The sequence below is a fragment of the Halichoerus grypus genome, chromosome 6, assembly GCF_964656455.1.
Source record: "Halichoerus grypus chromosome 6, mHalGry1.hap1.1, whole genome shotgun sequence".
NCBI lineage: Eukaryota > Metazoa > Chordata > Mammalia > Carnivora > Phocidae > Halichoerus > Halichoerus grypus.
Window position 1 is genome coordinate 56,438,070 of NC_135717.1, and position 25,327 is coordinate 56,463,396.

Consider the following 25,327-nt stretch of genomic DNA (forward strand, 5'->3'; position numbering starts at 1 on the left):
ATCATCCTGAAGGTATTTGCTGAGAACCTAGTATGGGCTGGGGGTCAGGCCCAGGATGCTTAGGTAGATAAAACAGACATGGGGTCCTTTCCCTGGTGAAGCATGCAGTCTGGTGGGGGAGAAAGCTATTCCTCAAACAAAGAACCACACAAATGAATACAGAATGATGAACTGTGATTGGGATCATTAAAACAGCAGTGGGTGCCACGGTGGAGTGTGTAACAGGGAGACCTCTGCATCCTGAGGGGGCCTCTGAGCCAGTGTTGTGCAGGTTGGAGACCACAAGCATAATCTGAGGGAGTTAGGTGAACTTTGGGAATTGGGGGAAGGTCCCAGGCAGAGGAAAAAGCAGGTGCAAAGGCCCCAGAAGGGGGGCAGCCCAGAGTGTCTGAGGAACTGAAAGAAGGAGTAGCAAGTAGGGGCCTGAGCACACAGGCCTGCTAAAGCATGTCGAGAATCCATCCTAATAACAAGGGGAAGCAGGAGAGTCATGTGACTTTTATGTACATTTTAAGAGCTTTGCTTTGCTGAGAAATGAAATGAAGGGAGGCAGGGCTGCCGAAAAGGTGGACCGGTTCGGAGAGAGAGGAAGGCAGTGTGTTTTCCTAGCCAGGCGATAATGGAACATGATGTGACAACAACACCCCTTCGGCAGGTGCTTTACAGAACAGGGTCTGCGCCCTGTTCGGGAGACGCCCCCTGCACAGCTGGCTGGCTTTCCTGGGCAGCTGTGCTCCCTGCAATTTAGGGATCCAGACAGCTTCGGTCTCATGGCACCTTCATTCCGACAACCTGCTTCCGTACCTGCCTGGTAGGAGAAGAAAGCGCGGGAAAGCGCGACCCTCTATCTGCATGCGTCAGCCCGGCCAGAACCAGGCACAAGCCCAACCCGATTGCAAAGTGGGAGTCAGAAGCTGACAGACAGTGAGATGTGTTCTGCAGGTAAGACTGACAGGACTTCATAATAAATTGGGTACAGGAAGCGAGGGAGCAAGAGGTGTGAAGGTAAAGATAGACACAAGACAGCTTTGTAATTAGTTCTCCGATATTTCTCAGAAACGCTTTCTAAAAACACTGTCCACGGAGCACCTATAGGCTCACAAAAATCCCTCTTTATCCTGATCGGATTGTTCTCCTCCCTCCCCACCATCTCCTTCCTCCTTCTCCCTCCTCTGCCTTCAGGCCTGACCTTCTGTGCTTTCTGAATATATTATTGCACCTTCCAAGGATTTGTTTATTTCTAATTTGCTGTGTATTTTATTGAGGCAGCACTGTTAATGAAGTGAATTACCAAGCCAACGGTGCTTTGAATTATGATGGCTTTGCAATACTGAATTGTGCAACTGGGGCAAGCAGGCACCAATAGGATTTAGTGCCCCACAACTTTCCTGAAATTGGAGAGTATCTTTGTTAATAAAAAGTCAGAACCATTTTGCCCAACTGAAATCACCGAAGAGACACAGAAAGCAAATGAGAGTATCTGGTGTAAAGTGAAGATGAGAGCCTGAAGTCACGGGGAAAAACAGGGTCTGAGGTTTCAGCAGGGCCAGCCTTTAGAGTTTCCTTTTTAAAAATCTTTACTCGATAAAGTAGTTATAGGGATGCTATAGATTGAATGTTTATGCCCCCATAGAAGTCGTATGTTGAAATTCTGACCTCCAAGGTGATGGCATGAGAAGGTGGGATGCTTGGGAGGTAATGAAGACATGACCGGGGGAGGGGGGAGGGAGGTTCATGAATGAAATTAGTGCCCTTATAAAATCCGCCTGAGAGTCCCCATCCCCTTCTGCTGTGTGAGGTTACAGCGAGAGAGGGCCTTCTCTGAGGAAGTGGGCCCATACCAGATCTGAAGGTACCATGATCTTGGACTCCCAGCCTCCAGAACAGAGAAGTGCACTTTTGGTTGTTTATAAACCACTTGATCTACGGTATTCTGTTCCAGCAGGCCGAACGGACTAAGACAAGGGGAGACACAGGATGTGTACAAAAACACTTAGCACACAGAAGTCACCAAACCCATGTTAGGTTTTTATTCTCCTGATGCGTCATAGTATTCCTTCCTCAAACCAGTCACGGTCATTAACACAGGGGTCAAAAACTTGTCCCACCCCTAGAAGTTACTTCACCGTGAAAGGGACAGAAAGAGAAGCCCCTTGGCTTCTCTTTGCTTTCTGTTTCTCTCCCGTCTCCTTTCATTCCGAGTCTTCATACCTTTCTTCCTTTTTTCTAATGTCCTTAAAACCTGCCAAGGAAAATAGTAAGATACTCACACGCAGAATCCGTAAACTTCAGACGTTTTTCTACATTAGGCATCTGATCAATATAGACCCTTTCACTGCCCTCCAGAGAAGTCTCTCCATTCATGCTGTTTTCAACTATGCTTGTTATTCAAAGTGACAGAAGTACATCTTAACAATGTAATTGCTATGTTTTTTTAATAAGTCTTTTTCTTTTTAGATTATTTATTTATTTGTCAGAGAGAGAGAGAGCACAAGCAGGGGGAGTGGCAGACAGAGGAGAGGGAGAAGCAGGCTCCCCACTGAGCAGGGAGCCCGATGCAGGACTCGATCCCAGGACCCTGGGATCATGACCTGAGCCGAAGGCAGATGCTTAACTGACTGAGCCACCCAGGCGCCCCTGTAACAGCCATGTTTTAAAATGCTTGAATACCTGAGACCCTGAGAGACACCAGGAGTCCTGGGAGACACAGAGAGCATTAGGCCTTGGGGGGAGAAGGTGAGATGGCTTGGTTAGGTTAGCTTGTCAGACCTCTCTGCTGTGCAAGTAAGTGAGAATTGGATGTTGCTTGGATCTGAGCGCTCTTAGAGGACCACGAAGGAGTTACTTGCTCTTGGAAGAGAAAAAGAAGAAACCCTGTCAGTTCTGATTTGAGAGAAGACATGATCCGTGGACAGATCCTATTTGAGAAGCTGGCACCCACCGCCGATGAAGACGTTCGAGTCCTCCCTAACTTCTGACTTGGGGACATCTCCCAGACAGGTCAAAAGAGAGAAAGTAGGAAATAATGAAGGTGCAAGTAGGAATTCTGAAGACCCAGAGTTAGAGGCAAGCTGGTGGAACAAGAGATTGCCACCAGGCAAGCGTGGGCTGATTTGTAACCCAGAAAGGATTCTTGGGGATCGGTTGCAATGGCTCATCAGAAAGGACCAGGGCGCAGGGAGAACTTGAAATGGTAAAAGCAGCTACAGAGGTGTCTCACGGTCAGATGGAAGTCCAGGATATCAATGGGGACCCCCCTAAAACTAACTCAAGTTGGTGGTCTGAACAGTTGGGTCTATGGAGAGAAAAAGCACAGGACTCAGAAGGGCTGCCAGATATGCTCTAATAACCAAATATTGCAGGACCAGACTTTCTTGGGCTCAAAATAAGAATTCCGTTTCTGTCAACTCTGAGACTTTTTTTTAAATTTTCATTTCAATTTTCTAGTGAAGGCCCTTCTGAAATACTTTTACCAGAATTAGGTAAAGAAAAGGATCGGGCGACATATGATCAACCAAGCTACACAGCCGAGGATGCCCTCAAGACGAGTCACGGAAGAGACAGTGGCCATCCTCTTGGAGATTCACGAGACCTTGGACCAACATAGAGCTTGAAGCCTCCCAGACCAGAATGCAGAGATGGCTCTAACTACCCAGCAGATGCCTCTTTAATCACCCCATTATAAGAGCACAACCTCTGCTCATGGGTCGCTGTTTAAGACTGCCCACCTGCTCATGTGTGACGTTCATGGCATCTTCAGAGTGCTCCCAATTCCCTGCTCCCTTTGCAAAGCTGCAGTAATGGAGAAAGACAGCTCCCGGCACCATACATTGCTATACCTGACCCCTGGGAACCACACAGGCAGGTGGTTGGTGCCTGGATACATTCATCGTGCCCAATTTGCTTGGTCTTTGGTCCACCTTGATGATTCCATTACATGTCGCCAGCTAACCTCCCCCTCCCATTTTCCTCAGTGACTACCTACCCATTCACCGGTATCTGCCCTCCAAACTTCTCACGTAATCATGTGTCCTATCTCAGAGGAAAACGACGCTGCCAGGTGTGAACTGATCTTTCGGGATCAGCCATCCTTACTTTCCATCTCAGAGGAAAAAAGTCTCTCTGCCCAACAAAAGGATAATGTACCTGCCATCCCATCCATGCCCGTCTCTTTTGAGATCTGGGCCCATCGCTTCATTTTGTTCCCTTGCCCTCCCACCGTCCCCTCCTCCTCCTCATGCTCAATTCTCTCCCAACTCAAGGTCAAAACCAAACAAAGCTCATTCTGCTATTCTCCTTTACCTACTGCCTTGTCTCTCAGATGGCACCCTGCTACTGTCACTTTTCTTTTTCTACAAATCCACTCAACCATTCTTGGAAAGCATCACCAAAGCTGGGGGGTGCTTTAGTCCTCCTACTTTACCTCCCAGTAGCTGAACTGCAGACCCCCACTCTGCACCTGGTCCCCACCACAGTCCTCTCTTCCTGGTCTTCTACGCTGCTCCCCGGGAGTCTTCTTGTTTTGCCTGTTACTTTTATGCACCTGGCTGGTGTTCGGCGACAGCGTTCCCCAGGACTCCCTCCAGATCTCTTGTCTTCTCAGCCCGCCTGTTTTCTCGAAACATCTCCACCAACCTCCCTTCCCTTCCGCTCCATGCTCACTGCCCCCTGGGGGGTGGGTGCACATGTACATTTGATCCTGTCATTTCCCTGTGCAAAGCCCTTCCATGACCCCCACCACGCTCAGGACACGCTCCCCACTCCTTGACTGGACATACAGAGCCCTGTAGGACCCGGCCCCTAAGATTCCACTCTCATCTTTCACTGACAGTTTGCTAACTGCTCAGTGGTACAAATTCCTCTTTCTCCATTCCTTGCAAATCTTGTATTATGGATTCTGACTGCTTTTATTATTTAATTATAGAATTTATTTGTTTGGTGCTGGCAAGCAAGCCTTCAGGCACATTTTCATCACTTCACTGTGTCGGGGGAAAAAAATCTTTAATAAGATTTGGGGGAAAACATACACAAAAACAAGCATTTCTGCTATCATTATCTGTGTGGCTGATCTGCTTTTTAGAAATGCTGTCTTTTTAAGTCAGTCTTGAGTTGAAAGCGATCACTTTACAAAGCCACCTGGCAAAATTTTGCAGAACAGCGAGAAGCTTGAGGACTACACAGCTCCTGCAAAAGGATAAAAATTAAGCCTCTGATGGTGCAAAGAATATCTTTTAAAAAAAAACAAGTGATTCAATCCCTACAAGAGAATGTCACCAGTACTTAGTGGGCATCCACAAGGGCCTCTAAAACGGACTTTACGTCACCTTCTAAGCTTGACTTGTAATTCATGCCGTCACGCAATCGGTCCCCTGGAGAAAAGTAATCTGACTACAGGTGACTGAGGACTTTCTAGAACATCCAAATTCTATTTACGGTGGCCATAAAGGGGACAAAACTGCACTGTGAATCTAAATGAAAAGCTTAAAACCTAATCAATTGTAGTCTCCCTGAAGAAACAATGTTTTAACAGATGGAGAATGCAGTCTAATAATGGAAAACCCAAGACTAAGGATTCTTCCATTGACTTTTCATGCTTCTTCCCTACTCCTGGAAAGAGGAGCCGAATGAGTCAACAGGACCTCCTGACCACCCGCAGAAACCCCCCTGCAGAGAGGGGTTAAGAGGTGATAGTGACTACCTGGGCTCTGACTTGTTGAAGTCGTCAAGCAAAATTCTCCTTACAATGTACCCCCCTCCCCCCGACCCCATAGTTTCCCTGAAGGACAAAGGCAAGTACCCAGCCCACTGTAGAGTTTGATTGTTCTCTGAGTTTGGTTAACCCAAGTCTGCCTTTGAAACACCAATCATACACAGGAACTGACAAAACCAGGTCTTGGTGCCTACAGAGATGAGGGGCAGGCCCTGGCCTGCCTGTCCGTTCAGTCGTTCACCATGGGATCAATGGAGCCCAAAGCCTGTGCCACTGAGGATGGTGGCTACTGGAGAAAGGACAGTGAACAGGACAGTGTCCCTGCCGCCTTTGAGCAAGGAATCCCGTGAGGAGGACAGACAGGTTAAGCACACGCTTGCCAGACCAACTTTGCAGAACAAATGCTGGCTATTTTCTATAATCATATTAATTTCAAGGAACCATCAATCTGTGTTTTGGTGGATGTCATTTAATTCAAAGTAACAACAAGTGCTTTTCAAACGACCACACAGACCTTCACTCTTTTATCCATGAACACGGCATCCAACTGAGATTGCAGAAATTTCTGCAAACAAACCCTGCTGACTTGCTTTTACCATAATGCTTGCCTGTCTTTGGTTACCCTTGGCAAAGATTAATTAGGTAGCTCTCTACACTACTAAATCAGGAACCATAATGTATTCTGGCCCCCTACCCAGCTGAAAGATAGTTTGCAAAAACGTGCAATCATAAATCTCATACAGATAGAACATGAACACATGTTAAAGATTTTATTTTATTCATAATGAGAAAATCAGTTCAAAGAAGAATCCACAGTACAGACACATTTATAGATCAGGAATACTGAGATGAATGCACTAATGGGAGCCAAACAGGTGGAGAGGGGCGGGGAAGTCAATTGGACCTCTATCAGGTAGGACATAACTTGCGTATTTATATACAAGACTGATTTTTGCATTGCTGAGTTAACTACAACTTACAGAGTTGTAAAATTGCTCCCAAGGGATCGCAATCAGATAACTCGGAGGTGTGTGATCTGAACAAGGCAAACATCCACTGAAGCACAAAATTTTCCCTAGAGCATTAACAGTATCGCTGCCCATCACTACAATGTTGAAGGAAAGATCCATAGGAATGAACCAATAGACTCCTGCTTCTGCTAAATTTCAGCCCTTCTACTCCCACCGCTTGCTCCAAGGGGAACAGGTGGGCCAGGCTCAGGTGTGAGGCCTTTGGGACAGACAGGGAAACATGGACTCACCTGCAAAGGTTGAAGTGATTTAGCAAAAGGACAAGTGTGATATGGAGATTAATTAAAACTTCAAATCCAGATGAACAACAGGAGGGAACAAAACAGAGATGAGAGAAAATAGCACAATGGGAACAAATGGGCAAAGACAAGTGACAAGCGCTGGAGCATCCGTGTCTCATCTCGCTGTCCTCTAGTGGGCGATCCTTGGGGATTTGAGAGAAACTCAAACGTGTAGGGTTGGGGTGGACTTTGTCCACAGTGAAGTGTTTCTAAGTATTTTTTTAACCCACCTCCAACAATATTTTCTTGCTCAATATGGCCAAAATTGTTTTGACTTTTCTTGAATGTGCTTTGAGTTTGAAATTCTTGGAGAAACCCAGTATACTTTTAATACTAATATCCATATTCCTTGAGGCAAAAATTCTGAACTGTCCTCCTGGTTAAGCATGAAGATCGTAAAAGCAGCATCTACTGCATGGTCACTAGGTGCCAGGTGCTATTTGAAACACTTTATACATGTGTCACCTCATTTATCCCTTGCAATGAATATACAAAGTAGGCCCTGTGTCCATTTTACAGATGAGGAAAACAGAGCCCGGGAAGATTGAAGAATAGACCTAAAATCTTTCTGCTAGTTAGAACTGGAGTGGGTTTGCTATGGTTTGAGTCCAGATGCTATGGTTCTGTGTTCTTAACCACTATACTATTCTACCTCCACTAATAGGAGGGAAAATCTCTCCTTCAATGGAAAGCTACTCACTGTCTATGGCAACACCTGTCCCGACCTCCAGGTGACCTGATTCTGAATCTACGGGGGCTGACGAAGACCCTCTCCTTGACCAAACTCTAGTCAGGCTCCTCTGAGCTTTTTCAACTAGACCCCATCCTTGGGCATGTCCTTAGGAATTCAATTTTAGCAAGAATTCTGCTAAGTCAGTTCAGCAAGAAACCTTCATCCTCCACATGCGATCATCCTGAATATCTGACCAAATTCCTCATCCCTCACTGTCCCGCAGGTGGTATCTGACCACCCTGGCCTGCCTTCAGTGAGAATCCTGCCAGGCCGGTTCAGCCAGAATGCCCCCTTACCCTGATGCCTCCTCTTAGTAATTTTCCATCCACTAACCCCCTGCCCTCTCATGCTCCTTGGCTATAAATTCCCCCATTTCCTTGTGGTCCTCAGAGTTGAGCCCAATCTCTCTCCCCTACTTAAACACTCCACTGCAGTGGTCCCCATACCTATCTCAATTGAACTGAATACAATCTGTCTTCCCATAAGTTTTTCTTTAACAGAGCTATTTTGCAATTCTATAAATCGTAGCTAGCTGACAGCAACGCAAAATAATTCTTGTCGATAGGCATACAAATGAATTATGTCCAGTGGAGAGACAACTCTCCCCCACAGTGGGAAAATTAGGTTTGCCTCCATTTGCACATTCATCTCAATATTCCTGATCTAGAAGTGTGTTTGTTCCTTTGAACTGGTTGTTAACACCTTACCAGTTTCTTTACGGGTGAGATAAACAAAATATTTCAAAAGTGTTCATTTTCATATCTGTATGAGAGGCATGCTTTTACCTTTTTAATAAAACTATCTTTTTTTTTTTTTTTTTGGAAAACTATCTTTCAGCACTCTGAATGAGAGTGCTGAAAACATTTCCGAATTGAATAAACAGATTACCCTGATCAAGAAGATAAACACTAGTGGCAAGCTAACCATAGTTCGGATCTGCTGCACACGAGATGCTTAGTTCCAAGAAAGTTATTTAATGCCTCTGTGCTTTCAGCTTTGTGTGCAAAATGGGGTTAATACTACCTCTTTGACAGATTTGATGCCGTTTGTAAGAGATAATGCATGGACACACTCAGCACAGTGGCTGGAACAGAAAGCTCACTTAAGAAGGGCTCAGCAGGAGTCCTCAAGGTGCTGGTCACTATGGAGGGTGCCTCTCGAAGCAATGCTTCTCAAATTACAATGTGCTTCTGAATCACCTATGAGATTTATTAAGATGCAGATTCTGGATCAGGAGGTCTGGGATCGGGCCTAATAGTCTGCATTTCCAACAAGCTCCAGGTGATGCCAATCCTACCGGACTGAGCATCACGCTTTGAGTGAAGTCTTAAAAGAACTTGATCACTGGTCAACCTGATCAGCAATCATCTACCCTGATAGCTTTTCATAATAGCCTAGAGTAAGACTTTCAAGAAATGTAGGACTGTCTTACAGCCAGAAGCATTAGTGGGAAAAACAGTGAAACAATTAGAAAAATTACCAGAGTAAAATGAGTTAAGTGACCATGTCATTATCAAGAGTTTGTTGCTGTTTTTAGATTTTCAGATGAAAAGCTCAATACAGGAAATAATATAAGAGGAGACTTATGGTATTGAGAACATTTAACATAATTGCTTTCCTGAGTCAAGATGCAGGGCTCATCTTCCCGGGAGCTGTGCTATAGAGAACACACCACTAGCCTCCAGGGTCACTAAAACCTCTCCTCAGCCTCACCAGCCTATCAAACACAACCCTCCAATGGGGATTGTTCCAGCAAACTGGATGGTAATTGAAGGATATGGCCTTTTCTCAGAAAGGACATGAGTTGGAAATGTCTCTAAAATGTCAGTTAAAATCCATGTTTAAGTGTCCCTATTAGCTATGCAATCCCTATCAAAGTTCTTCATCCCAACTCCCCCAAAAAGAAGAAAAAAAAAAAGAAATTTCTCTGTCAGTTAAGTATTTCCTCAATAAAACATAGAGAAGTGAATTCTGAGATAAAAATTTAAATGAGAAAATAACTTTTATCTGTATTCCATGCTGAGCCTATAGTGGAGTTTGAGGTAGTCCTATAGTCCCTATAGAATTTTTTTTTCGAGAGACAATGCTCCCTTGCAAGCAGAGGTGGAGGGTGGGGTATAAGGGGAGGGGCAAGGGGGAGAGAGAGAATCTTAAGCAGGCTCCATGCCCAGCAGCAGAGCCCAACTCGGGGCTCCATCCCACGACCCTGAGATGATGACCTGAGCCAAAATCAAGAGTCTTAACGTTTAACCGACTGAGCCACCCAGGTACCCCGGGATAACACTTAAGAATTTAAAACTATGTAAATATTTGAACCATAGCTACAATTTTAAAATAAGCTTAGTCATCAAAGAGTGAAAATAGTCTTATAACCTGGAAGTCCACAGTGCATTTTTATATAATCATATTTCATACTCATTTTCAGGAAAACATTAGGGTCAAACACTGGGAAGACGATTTCATGCAATCTTCTTTCAAAAACAAAACGAACAAAGTTAAACAGGGTGGTGCAATAGTTTCTGATCATCAGAGCAAGGAAAAGTCAAAGCAATGCAAACTGCTGCCAAGACCGGGAGCCAGTGTGGAAAAGCTGCCTAATCAATGTGGAAGCTCCAGGGAAATTATATGCTATTAAAACATAAACAATCCAAGAGCTAGGCATTGAACACATTTGAGCAGTGAGCAAAATCCTAATTTACTGGCTTACCATTCCTAATTAGTGGATGGTGATCTATCCCATAAAGGCTACTTGCGTTTACTTGTGGAATTAAAGGTTAGCATCATCAGAACAAAAATCAGGGCAAAAAATCGTTCACGAATCATGTCTGAACATTTGGGGGGCACCTTAAGTATGAAATAAAATGATATGTCATAATAAAGTAAAAGTAGCCAGTGGAACATTTCCTCTCACTGTGGCAATTTTATAAATGTGAAATGAGGCAAGCTCTGTCACAGAATGATGATGATTTTCAAAAATTTGAGACTACTTCATTCAGTTTAATAGGAAGTATCCCAGAAGCTCCCTATCTATGAAGATTTTTTTTCTATGACTCATGTTTTGTAAGACAGTGATGAAAAAACAATTTGTTCAAAAAGCAACTTCTAGAATTTGCCCTTGTTTCGCTGTTAAACACTTCTACACCTGCCTTGACATAACTCTGTCTTCCTCATCTCTTAGGGGCCCCTTTAATAAATCTGAACAAGTGAGCAAATGGATAAATGATAACTAAACCTAAGGTACTGCAAGACTGTAACTCATTCAGCAGGGGAAAAAAAAAAGATTTTGGAGTCATTCAGCCTGAAAAGTCAGAGAAAATGCTAGGAAAAAAAATTAACAGGAAGAATTAGAACAAAAACGGTATTCTGATTAACCCACAGCTGATTATAAGATTTAATTGCCCAGGGGATGCCTGGGTGGCTCAGTCAGTTGGGCCTCTGCCTTCGGGTCAGGTCATGATCCCAGGGTCCTGGGATGGAGTCCTGCTTTGGGCTCCTTGGTCAGCGGGGAGTCTGCTTCTCCCTCTCCCTCTGCCCGCAGTTCCCCCTGCTTGTGCTCTCTCTCTCTCTCTCTCACAAAAAATAATAAAACCTGCTTGTGTTCCTGCTCTCGCTATGTCTCTCTCTGTCAAAAAATAAATAAAATCTTAAAAAAAAAAAAAGATTTAATTACCCAGAAGAACCCACTCCCTGTTCATTTTATTTGATATTTTACTGTACTTAAAATGATGTTGTCCAAATGTTCTTATTCATATTGAATGAAAGTGTAAGAGAATTGGCTAACTGAATTGACTGAGCTTAGGTAAACCGTAATTAGGAAGCATGAGGAGAGTATCCTCAGAGACCTATCCATCTCAAAATGGAGCGATATAATTACAGATGAAATTCAACAAGGAAACAGCACAACATAATAATCCTTGAAAAGATGAAACACAATTACTAGAATGTGGTGTTGGGTTCTGAGCAGCACAATCACATCTCATTTCAAGCCAACTCCAGAGCAATAACCCTACTCAACACAACTCAACTCCTGATTACATTAAAGGCTATTAATCTCCCAACTGCCAGTCACAATTTCCTATCTGATCAAATGTCCTGCTGTTATTTCACTTAAAATTTGGAATAATCTGACTCTAGTTCAATCAGAGCTCCTGTGTCTGGTTATGGATTTTATTTTATTTTTTTGGTTTGGATGTTTGCTTTTCACTTTGCTCCGTTGTGTTGGAACTTGGCAAAACCCCACATGATCTGTCTCCTTTTGGGACAAGACCTCTTTTCCTTGATGGCTCAGGTTCTCCTTGTAAGTGCCTTTCCTCTGGAGGATATCCCTTCTTGCTCTTTAGCTAATTCCTAGTCTCATTTCCTGCTCATCTGAGAAACTAGTCTCTGGAAGTGGGATCATACACAGTAATGAGTTCTAATGAGTTTTTAATGTATTGCACTTCACAGGAACATATTTGCATTAAAAAATAGGCTTTTAAGGATGTTTTTATGTCCTCCTGTACAGCCCCATTTGCAAAGAAAGCTCCCCTCTGGTCTAGGCTGAGTACTGCAATCACTTTGAGCCTCCGGGGGTGCTCCTGCCCTCAGGCCTTCGCAGTGCCTGCCTACCTCTATCCAAGTCTCAACTTCCTGCCCCGCTCCCATTGGATAGATTTGCCTTTTCTGGTTTTCACCTTGGGGATCTCTCTCCACCATGGGCAGCAATCACTGTGACCACCCTCACATCACTGACATCTGGCTCCTGCTGCCCTGGACAACACCTGCCCTCACTCTACCCCCAGCTCTGGCCTCCCAGAGCCTCACCCCAACCCACCAACCCAACACTGGCCAAACCAGCCTCAGCTCCCCTTGACTGAGAGGCTCAGAGAAATTAGTAATCCAATCAAAGGCCCTAAAGTAGGGATTCAGACTCCGAAACAGCCCCAAACGTTGGACAAATGTTGGGCAGAGAGGAGCTCAAGCCATACCATGGGAGCCCCCATACCTACATTAAGTGTCAAGCAACAGGCCTGACAGGGTCATGCACAGGGATGACCCTGAGCAGAGACCAATTTGCTATGAATCCCTCCTGTGAGCCTAGGGGATCGATCCATCCACAGCTCCATCAAATGGCTGCATCAGTCTGAAAATGCATGTTCCTGAGACACAGGCCTTTTAGGTACTTTGTCTACAAGAACTTTACAGGAATGGGTCTGTAATCAATGTAAGTGCATATTAACATAAGAGAATCAAGGAGAAGTTGAGATAAAGGCACACACAGTGCTAGCATTTCGTTATCTAACACGCCTCTTTTTTCAATTCTACCAAAAATGGAATCTGTTCTATCTATTCTATTCATTGAATGCATTTTTTAAATTCAGAAATACAATATTCAGAATGATTACTTTTATTACAGCTGTGGGTTTTTCCTTAGGCAATGAATGATTCCATCTAATTCAACTGCTTATTATCTTTTTTTTCTCAACCCTTATATTTCTTTCCCAGTAATAACATATATTTTCTCAACTTTTAAAATCTCTTTATTAGACACAATTGAATGTAATTTGGGATTTACAAGTCTTATCACACTCTGATCCTGGCTGAGCAATTCTGAACACAAAAAGTACAGACTGCATATAATTTCTTCAGAGTTCCTGTAACATTCTGCTTGAGATGCGTGAAATAAAAATTATGGTTCTTTGACATCTTTTCCATCTAGTCATTGCTGGAATCTGGAAAACACCAGAAGCCCTACTTGTCCAATGTCCCACTCTGAAACTTCTCACTTACGGGGTTGTTTGAAATGGAAGTAATGACCATTTTCCCAAGGGGGTTGGCCAAAGAGCTAAAACTAAGCAAAACCAGTCCTTTTTGATGCAATTATCCAGCCATTCATAAATCTATTTTATGTGCTATCATCTACATATTACGATTTTGTTCCTGGGTGTGACAGCTATGGTAGAATGCCTTAAGGAAATCAAAAGATATTATATCTTACTGCATTACTTTAGTTTACTGGGCTGATACTCAACTTAAAGTTTACCAAGTATCTCTATTTGATACTCGGAATAATCCTGTGAAGTGAGCCCTTCTATCACCAGTCTCATATACCAAATATAATTTCTTACTGCTAATTTAGATGTTCTACGTGTCCAGCTCACTGAAGCTAGTATTCTCCCTGCAGTAATTCCTCAATTGTACGGAGACTTCCCTCCAATACACACACCTGCCTTCATTTCTTTCCGTTCCCAATGCATGCCCCCCAAAATATGAATCCCCTTGCCTGGAAAATTCAGAGCTCTGAAATACCCAAGCCCTGCCATCCGGGCCCACCCCCAACAGGCCAAATACTGCTGGAGAAAAAAGCGCGCACTTCTGCCGAATGACTGCGCTTTAAGTTCGGCTCTACAAACTTCAAATGGGCATTTAATGATACCTGGCAATCCTCCCATTTCCCGCAGAAAGTTTAATCTCCAAATCATTCCTTCATTTCTTCTCTTCTCTGCTCCCACCTCCTCCACCTCTACCCTCCCCTCAGCGGACGGCCTTACCTCGTACTCTACTGAGTGAACAGAAGCCCACAGAGGGCAACGCGTTCGTACGCCTTCTGCTACATCTAAAACCTCTGGGTCTCCTGTGCCTCTCTCGGTCGCTTGGACTGCCAGCACAGAATACCACATCCTGGGTGGCTTAACCCAGGCATTTTGTTTTTTCCCAGTTCCAGAAGCTGAAAATCCAAAATCAAAGTGTCGTCAGGGTTGGTTTCCTCTATACAAGTGTCCCTCTCTTCCCCGGGTTGTTCTTGCAAGCATTCAAAGGTGCTCCTCCCTCACTCCACAATCCTCCTCCGCCTCCCTTCAAAACAGTTCTCTAAAGCACTACGTCACTGCCTCCCCCTTAACAATTTTTTTCACTCATCAGATCACTCAAATCTGCTTGCCTCCAAAGCTCCTCAACATCCCAACATGCTCCAAATTCAATGGGTGCTTCTTCTAATTTTACTCAATTTTTCTGCAACATTTGATCCAGTGCACCACTCTCTTCCCTGAAAGTTCTCCCCTTACTGGAGCCATGATGGCTTATTCTCCTGGGTCTTTCTGCTTGCTTCTACTCCTCTTTCAAACCTCTAGATCTTGGAATGCCCTAGAACTTGCTCCTGTATCTTCTGGAATCATTTTCTCTTCTCTGGCTGTTTCCAATGCTAAGTGATCTCACCCTATTTCCCGGCTTTGCCTGTCGCTCTGGAGGTGACACCCAAATTAATATGTGCAGCTCTGACCTCCCCCCGATCTCCAGACTCATTTATACAGTCCAAGTGCCTGACAGCTCCTCTTGGATGTCTAATGGTCTTGTCAAAGGTAGTGTATCCCAAACATAACCCTTGACTTCCTCTCCCTCTTCCAGACTTTCCCATCTCAGTGGATGGCAGTGACTGCTCAAACCAAAACTTTCATCATCCTCGACTTCCCCCCTTCTCTTATCTCCTACACCCAGTCCTTTAGCAAGTCTGCATCAAATGCATCTTCATCTCTACTTCTAGCTCTCCAGGCCAAGGCACCTCATCTCTCCCCTGGACTGCTACCATGGCGTCCTCACTAGTCTTTCTTTTTTTTTTTTTTTTTTTTTATCTTTAATTTTTTATTGTTATGTTAATCCCCATACATTACATCATTAGTTTTAGATATAGTGTTCCATGATTCATTGTTTGTGCATAACACCCAGTGCTCCATGCAGAACGTGCCCTCCTCAATACCCATCACCAGGCTAACCCATCCTCCCACCCCCCTCCCCTCTAGAACCCTCAGTTTGTTTTTCAGAGTCCATTGTCTCTCATGGTTCTTCTCCCCCTCCGATTTCCCCCCCTTCATTCTTCCCCTCCTGCTACCGCAAATCAATCAACGTGATACAATACATTAACAAAAGAAAGAACAAGAATCATATGATCCTCTCAATAGATGCAGAAAAAGCATTTGACAAAGTACAGCATCCTTTCTTGATCAAAACTCTTCAGAGTATAGGAATAGAGGGTACATACCTCAATATCATAAAAGCCATCTATGAAAAACCTACAGCGAATATCATTCTCAATGGGGAAAAACTGAGAGCTTTCCCCCTAAGGTCAGGAACGCGGCAGGGATGTCCACTATCACCACTGCTATTCAACATAGTATTGGAAGTCCTAGCCACAGCAATCAGACAACAAAAAGAAATCAAAGGCATCCAAATTGGCAAAGAAGAAGTCAAACTCACTAGTCTTTCTGCTTTCACTGTTGCGCCACTGCCATCCATTCTCTATGTAGCTACTGGAAGAATCTTTTAAAAACTTAAATCACATATTTTGTCTTTCCCTTACACAAAACCCCTCCATGATTTCACCTATCATTAGAACGAAACTCAGAATCATCTCCAAGGCTTGCGTCCTGTATTATCTGACTGACCAGACCTCTCTTCCTACTCTGGCCCCTGCCCCCCCTCCGCCCCCCACTCTCTATGCTTCGTTCTTTCTGTTTCTCAAACAGGCCAAGCGCAGGGTCTATGTACCCACTGCTCCCTCTGCCTTGAAAATTCTTTCTCCTCATTCAGGTCTTCACTTAAATGTCGGCCCCTCACTTTTCCTACTCCCTGTGTAAAGCAGACCCTCACTTGCCCTCAGCACTGACTTTCTATTTCCTTCATATTGCTTATCACGGTGAACTCCCAGAGGGCTGAGCTTTGGTCTGCCATGCTCCGCTCCCTGCTCTCTCTCCAGAAGCGAGGACACACCTGGCACACAATGAAAACTCAATGAGAGAATAAAATTGGTCACACACTCTCCCTCCTCCAGGATGCCAAAGGAAGCCCACAATTGCCTGCCCCAGTCCTCCATTTGTCCCCACACCATCTATCTAAGGAGCGCTGTCTCAGCCAGACTGGTCCTGGGCTCTTCGTATATCAGAGTCAGAGAGTTGACAGAGAATTAATAGGAGAAGATAGAACCTGAAAAGCTTAGGAAGGGAAAGACTTGGAGAGATCAGCTGTCAGTCAAAAATAATAAAGAACAGAGGTCTGAGTGAGGAGGCCAAGGCGGGGGGCAGGGAGTGCAGGGGGAGAGCACCAGGAAGGGGAAAAAAAAAATCCATGTGGTCTAGACGTAAGCGTGAGAGTTCTTTCCGCACTTGTCCGATCTGAGTCTCTGGAGGGGGTGGGAGAGAAAAAACGGAGAAGAGAGCTGAGGATTCTGAATTGAATCCCTTTTTATGTATTTCAAGAGAAAGGAAAATAAGAACGTAATTTGTTTTCCCATGTTGAGTTGTGCTTCCTCAAACACCAGCCTGGAGTTGAACCACAAGGGCCCATGATTTCCATGAACTGCATGACTGATCATGTGACATGACCACAGCCATTCAGGTAACAGGGGCGAAGTGAGGAAGCCAGGGCTTCTGCCTCCGGGGCCGGGGTTCCTGTGCCTGTGTCACCTCGATCTTTCCCAAATCCCAAGAGACGTGGTTAACTGCATATGTCTTGTTCCTCATCCACAATGTGGCCTCCTTTTGTTACCATTTTCCCTTCTCAATGCTCCCCATAATTTGTCATGCTCTCCAATTCATGGTTTCTATGACATCTTTATCCCCCTTCCAAATATTGAAATAGCATTTGTTCCTTTTTTTTTTTTTTTTTTTTTCTATCACCTCTCCTCTTCTCTGTGATTCCTGGACCATTACCAGTAGCAGGTATCCAATTCCACGTTTTACAAACACTTAGTTCCTGGTAGATAATCTGTCTACATCCGGAGAGGGGAATTATTTAAAGCAACAAGGTGATCTCAGACCAGCTCTTCACCTGTCCTGGGCTCCTGCTTGTCTTTTCCGTGAGATGTTTCTTATTGGAAGATCATTGCTCTTGAAAGAAGTGGGAAATAACAGTGGAATAAGGAAGTTCTTATTTCCCCAACTTCACGGAATAGTATGCAGTCGGCCCCAAGCACGGAGTATATCCCTTCCTCATTTTTGCTGGGAATATGGCTGTGGAAACACATCAGAGGCCATCAGAGGTCACCGTCCTCCAGCCTTCTCACAACCTTGCCCCGGCGCATCCTTGCGGGATGAATGCCCTGACTTCATCCTCCCACCCAGCCTTCCCGAAACTGATGCCATGCACACCTCCCAATTCTGTCATTTGCATTTACATCTTCAGAATGTTATTTTTTTAGTAGCTTTCCCACATGGCAATCCTAGACACAGGCATGAGGTGGTAACATGATAACTATGATATAATTTTTAAAAATTATTATGCCAAAGACCAAGAACCCTGAAAGGCTTTGTAAAAGAGAGAGCATACTTTTCTATGATGGTGAATTCATGGGAATGCCGATGCCACTGGTGATAATCCCCAGAACCTCTCTGAGGGTCACCCCAAGAACACGTGTACTCTGATGAATACCTCTCTGAGCCATTACGTGCTTCCACAGTCAAGTGCCATGAAATTAGTGCTCATGCAGGTAGAGGATGCTATGGATGACACACAATCCTTCCTTTGGGATGGCAACATTCATCTCTCCAGCTGGTGGGACTGGTGTCTGGTGGATCCTTCCCCAGGAGCCATACTCAGGGAAAGAAGCTGCTCCTGCAAGGTCACATGCCCTGGAAGGCAGATGTCTCCTAGGACTGATCAATGCCCTGCTCTGAACCTCAATGCAGAGGGGCCAGCTTGTGGCCAAGGCTTCCATGGCAACTGCATTAGGATCCAACTCCTCCCACAGCTCCATTCTGCTTCCCTCACGCCCTCACCGGCGGGGTTCCTGAGAGCACTTCCTAATAAACTCCCTGCACACAAATCTCCATCCCAGAGTCTACTTTTCGGGGAACCCAATGTCCAACAATCCTGAATACAATAGAAATCATGGAGTATGTACTTTAATTCACATGTGGTTCTAATTGGTATGCAAAAAAAATCATATATATAAACTCTCCAATTAACTCTATGAGCAAGATCCAAGAATTAAAAAGATGCATAACAAAGTTAAACAAATCTTTTTTTTTTTAAAGATTTCATTTATTTATTTGAGAGAGAGAGAGCACTAGAGTGGGGGAGGGACAGAGGCAGAGGGAGACGGACAAGTAGACTCCCCACTGAGCGTAGAGCCCAATGTGGGGCTCAGTCCCAGGACCCTGAGATCATGACCTGAGCCGAAGGCAGACAATTTACTGACTGAATCATCCAGGTGCCCAAAGTTAGAACAAGTCTTAAACTGAACTGTATTTCCCTTCTGGGATATTTTCCATAGCTATAACTGCCAGAAAGTAAAAAAAAACAAAAACCACTTTGGAAGAAAGCTTACATTTATAATGGTCAACTATTCTAGGGGCGCCCGAGTGGCTCAGTCAGTTAAGCGTCTGACTCTTGATTTCAGCTCAGGTCATGATCTCAGGGTTGTGAGATCAAGCCCCATGTCAGGCTCCACACTCAGCACAGAGTCTGCTTGAGATTCTCTCTCTCCCTCTCCCCCACTCAGGCTCACACACGTTCTCTCTCTCTCAAATAAATAAATCTTAAGAATAAAAAAAAAAAAAGAAATGGTCCACTATTGTAAAACTTTTGCGAATTATCCTTTTTAACCTCCAGTCTGTGCTCTGGGTTATCATTTTGCCCTACAAGTAGAGACTGAGAGTTTTTTTACGGGCCAGAATTTAGACAGTCAGGAGCAATTACCTAGATTCGGAAAGACAAAATTTAGATATCACTTTTTGTCTTCCTACAACACTGGTCTCCTCTTTACCAAATGGTAGCCAACAGCAACTTTCACCATTAACTGCAGAGACTGTACTACTCCTACTATTCCTGTAATGGTCCAGGAATCACAGAGAAGAGACTGTGGCAAACACAGCCTTCCGTAATTCTGTTCCTCCCTTGCCGCCATCCCCAGGCTCAAGTGAAAAATGCATTGATGTCGTTATGGCTGTCGACACATTGATTAATCAGGTAATACACATTCGAAACACTTAGCGAAATGGACTGTAAAAAAACTATTTTACTGACTCTCGGGGGCAACGATTTATCTTCTCTCACTTTAATGACAGTGCTGTATCTATGTCTTTGCAGTCTGGTGGTACTTAAAAATCATCTGAAAATGCCTGGGCTTTGTGGATTCAGCATCATTTAAAGCTTGGCTAAAATTTTCAAAACAATTAAACAAACAATACGGAGCGTGCTAAGACACAGAGACAGGAATGATAGGAAATATTAGAAGCTGCTTCATGCTATGGACCAGCCAGGGCGATGGACGGCGTTAATTTCACTTTGAACAGAGCCAACTGGAAAAATGATGAAAATCCCTTTCAACACAACAGGAAATAAACACGCATGGAAGCAATTCTTAATAGTATACTGTTGCCATTCGTTTGGCAGTACCAGAGCCAGCAAGACACTCGGAGAGCGTTTGGTAACAAAAAATATGTGCCTGATATATTATGCAGCCAAATTAGCAAGTAATTAGATAGAAATATTGAAACTACCCCAGAAGCAGCAGCGATCCCACAAATTCCTACTGTATGAAACAAGTAAGCGGAAGCTTGTGAACTGTACTGAATTTACAATGGCTCCTTCCTGTTTTCCAACTCCTAATAATAATCTCCCCAGGGAAACCTTTTCAAATCTTACAGAAAGCGTCCCCTCGTTATGTGTTTGCACAGCACCCTATTTCTTTTTTCTTCATAAAACTTGATATTGTCAGGTTTTGTGATTAATGTTTCCCTCCCCCCCAACTACAGTGGCAGCTCTGTGAGGGCCAGAGACCCCAGGACTGGTTCCCTGAGTGCCTAATGCTGTGTATGATCCATGACAGGGACACCAAGTATCTTTTTGAATGAATAAACGAGATTGTTGACACATCCGTGATTTTCTCCATTCTCCAGTCTCTTTTTAGTTGTTACATGCATTTCCCTAGACGCTGTGACTTTCTCTTCTGTTACCATTCTAATGAGAATACAAGAGCAGACAACATCCCTAGGACAATGGGACATTTACAGGAAAAGGACACATCCCTCCTACCCCTTTATTCTAGGCACACTAGAACAGATCACTTGTTCAAGTGCATTTAGGTACCCACGATGGGTCCCGAAATGTATGAGCAATAATCTCAAGGGAAATTTTACATCTTGGTCTGAAGACATCTTCAGAACAATACTCTGTATCTTCTACCAAGTCCTTTATAAGATAAGCAGAAATCACAGGTATTGAGTATTATATTATAATCTCAGGTACTAATTAACTCACACCATGTACCAGTCATTTAAAAATTATGCAACATCAAGAACATCAAGAACCACCTCGCACAGGATTTTGTCCAGCTATGGTTATTCCCACACTTTTCAGCTTCTGGCTTTGGAGCAACATTCCCTCCAACTGCCCCACCTTGAACAACTTTGACAGCATTATTCCCAAGTTCTGCCTTTGCCGACTCGTCACTGTGACAGACACCACATTTCAACCCTGCCTGCACTCCCCAAATAGTGTGTATGTGTGAAGCCTATCATCTTTTAATGTATTTAAGATTTTGACCTTATTGTCAATTATAGAAGCAGAAAAACTGCATTTTGATTAGATATTTCACTAGACATTTCAACAGGTCTTAAGAGATTTCCTCTCATTCCATTTATTCATAGTTATTTCAGTATCTCCAGTTTTTACTTATGGGTTTGTATTCATCGAACACTGATCAAAATTTTTTCTGCTTTTCTTTTAGAAAGAAATAATATCTAAACATCACCAGGGTGGGGATCTAAAGAACTCCCTCACCTTGCCACCAGTTATTTGAGATTCAAAATGAGAGTGACCACCTGGGAATGAAAACAGAATGACTCTCAGAAATTACATGAGTTACAGATCTGCACGGAAATGCACCGGTGGCAGGCCTGGCCTGTGTGACTACAAATGTGCTTGGTTGGTGGTCTTAGCTCAGGTTCCCCCGGAAGCAGACCATGAGACAAGGATTCAGATGTGAAAAGCCTGCTGGAAAGAGGGCCTCGGGCAAGATGGGAGGGGAGTGAGATACTGTGGCATAAGGCCCACGATTAAGGCCTCATGTTATGTGGGCCTTGACATCTGGGGGAAACCAGGAGGGCCGTGAATGGCCAAAGCTTAAGTTCCCCTCCCCGCTCCACTCCCACAGATCAGGCCCCCCCCGACCAAAGAGTCCTCCTTGTCCCAGGACCAGACGCAGTCCCTGTCTATCCCTCAGTAGTGGGCTTCAATTCTCCACCAGCCCACAGAATTATGCAAACAAACAAATGACATCCTCCTGCAAGAACCAATGGGCACCTCACCCTCTTGATACTACAAAGTGTGCCACCCACAGCCCTGCACTTCTGTTCCCAGGTGTGATCTCGGCATGGCTCCGTGAGGTAGGCAGTGTCCCACTCCAACGTTCTGAGTCTATGTACCTAATGAACTGCTCTTGGTCTTGATTACCCATGTCAGCGTCATGTGTCTGGGCATCTCCAGAACCCTGTGGCAGAAATCCCTCCCTCACCAGTGGGGCGAATAGGAGAAAATTAAAAAAGATACAGAAGGAAATGTATCTAATAAAACGTGCATTATCAAGCAGGTTACTACTACAACTCCTGGGTAACTGAGCTAAGATCCTCTGGAGAGTTCTCTGGGCCAGTGTAGAAATACTGTCCCCATATGGTAAAAGAGCTGACGGTCGTCAGGCATCAGCTGGGGGGTGCCTCTGGGAGCATTCATTCTCCCACACGTCAGACATGCTGTAAGTGGGCACCGAGGCTCAGCCAGCCAGAGAGAGCCCTCAGCCAGAAATGCAGAAGCGAGCAGATGGGGCTGGTCTGCAAGCAGTACAGCTGTGAGGCCTGAGGGCACATGGGCAGAGCCCCCCTGCCACCGGAGGAAAGAGCAATGGTCCATCTTGCCAAAATCCTGCTAGTTCCCAAGTTTTTCCCCAAAAATTCACTAATCCGCTCATGAAAAGACTCCATCTTCCAGTACCGATAAAGCTCTATGGATGAAGAGGATTGTTTGCTTGTTTTTTAAAGATTATTTACTTATTTGAGAGAGAGCACATGCGTGCACACACACATGAGCGAGGACGGCCAGAGGGAGAGAATATCCAGCAGACTCCATGCTGAGCACAGAGCCTGACGCAGGACTTGATCTCATGACTCTAAGATCATGACCTGAGCCAAAATCAAGAGTCGGACGCCTCATTGACTGAGCCACCCAGATGCTCCTGAAAAGAGGATTGTTAATGGGGAAAAAAAGAAAAATGTTGATGGTTTGATAAAGTAGAGTTGCTAATTCATTTCTCTACCCTCTAGCATTTAGGAATGAGCTATTATTCTTGGTTGGTGGGTTCTCAGACTTCAGCAAGTATCAAAATCACATGGGAAGGCTTGGGTCTCAACTCCAGAGTCTCTCATTAAGCAGCCTGGGGCGAGGCCTGAGAATGTAGATTTCTGATAAGTCCCCTGGGGGTGCTGCTGCTGATGGTCCTAGGCCAAGGCTCTGCCACCAAGGGTCTTCCAACATGGAGCTATGGAGACCCATAATTAGTGATACAGATTCGAGAGAGTCAAAATGACAGCAGTGCAGAGCTCCTCAACAGAGGGATGGACCAGCAAAGCATAAGGTTAAATAAAAGAAGAAAAATCAGTAGCTTTGTCTTTGCAGTACTGTAATTTGAGCAGACAAGAACATTTCCTTGATAGAGATCAAGGTGAAGGAGACAGTCCAAGTAAGAGCAAGTAAGAATGGGAGCCACACCTGCATTCATCCCAGGTGCTGGTGCACATGGACCTTTTCTCCATGACACGGTGACAGGGGGTTCCCAGAGGAGAGGGCATTGAGATCTGGAGTCAGGATCATTCTTCCCTGGGCAACAAGTGGGAAATTACCTGTTGATAAGGGAATGTCTTGCCTATGCTTTTATCCCTTTATCCCTTTAGTCCAACAAGAGTCTGGTTTTGCCCTTGGAAACAGTCCAGTGTCTTGATCTCATGGAAATCCACTTGCTCGTGAAAGGAGAACCACCCTGACTAGCCCTTTACCTTCTGCCTCTGAATTCCAGTGTTCCTGATGCTATGACCAGAGCAATTATTACTTGGAAAGAAAGAGGAGGAAAACCCCGACATCACACCGTCAGGTGACTTAGGAAACCCATCACAGAGTTCTCACCGAGATGTGAGAGAGCGTACTGATACAAGGCAGAAGGAAGTCTTTCCTCCCCGAAGTCCCTACTGAAATGCAGCATCCACCCCCAAAAGAAGTTCCCCTCAGCATTCCCCAGCCATTATCACAAGGGCCAGGCTCATCAACCATACAATTTTCATTTTCACATGTTTATTGAGTGCCTTCTGTGTGATACGTTAACGTACATTCTACAAGAGCATCTTCATAACGCAGTCTGACAGTTGTAAGAGGCTCTCACGAAGGCCTAGGTATCCAAGTAGATCCATCCCACGTTTGAAATCCCACAATATCAGATCCTTTCCTTCCTAGTGAGGCACAGGGTCTAGAAGAGACTTCCGATGACCTATAATACACCTGGTGAGTACCCCACTACTGACCTAGAATCCTACAGAAGCATGTCAGTGGAAACTAACAGAGGATCCTGCTGGCCAAATGATGGACGGCTCCTCATGGAACCAAATGGGTATGACGTGGAAAAGGAAATCTGGTGGTGGGGAGCATGGGGTATAAAATATGAGAAGCAGAGGTGAATCAGCATGAGGGGAGGTGCTTCCCTGCAGAACCTGAAAAGCCAGTGGGAAACAGTAAAACCGAGAGGTGGTGGGCGACCCACAGAGCCCTGGGAGCTCGAGGCAAGAAAGGAAGGCTCTGGACAGTCTATTTCACAATTCTGCTTATAAATCTAGGGTGAGGCTGCATGCCCACGTGTGCATCTTCCTGCTGCCCATCCCTTTGGAGGCACAGCCAGACATCTTCTAGGAGGTCAGTCTAAAGGAAAGACAGACCCAAAGAGGAAAGGAATGAACAGGAAGGGTTTTCTCTATACCTTGTATGAGGAGAAGAAACAAGGTCATTTTGTTTATTGTCAGTGTTTTGAGGTGTTGTTTTGACTTGATTTTCAGCTCTATTAACTTTTAGGATTATCCCTACAAGTTTTTCTCACTTCCTCGCTGAGTGACTAAACCTCTCTGAATGCCCATTTCTTTAAATACTCTAACACCAATACTCCAGCAGGTATTCCAGAGACGGTTGTGTTGACAGAGCAAACAGTACCCATTAACTGTCGAGCCGGGCCCGTCTCCCTGTGGCTGAGTGTGAGCTGCCATCATCCCTGTCCTTCCCCTCCCACGCTGTCCCCCTCATTAGCAGTCATGATAACTGTTTTCTCTCTGGAGTCCAGAGAGCATTATAAATCCTAATACTTCCATTCATTCATTCCACAAATATTTGTTTTTACTTGTGATGCGACACTCGGTAAATGCCGCAGATACAAAAATGACGGGCAGTGCCTGCTCACGCAGAGCTCTCCGTCTCCCCAGGGGATGGCAAAGAAAGAGTCAATTTGCCAGCGTGCGATAATGAGCTATTCCAGAGACACGCAGAGGCAGGGAGTTAGAATCAGGAGGCGAGGCGG

The 25,327-nt window shown here is 44.7% G+C and overlaps 1 protein-coding gene across 1 annotated transcript in view; it reads right to left on the minus strand.

Annotated features, from left to right (window-relative positions):
- ST8SIA6 (ST8 alpha-N-acetyl-neuraminide alpha-2,8-sialyltransferase 6) overlaps positions 1-25,327 on the minus strand; it is a 135,992-nt gene that overhangs the window by 73,441 nt on the left and 37,224 nt on the right. The window lies entirely within an intron of this gene.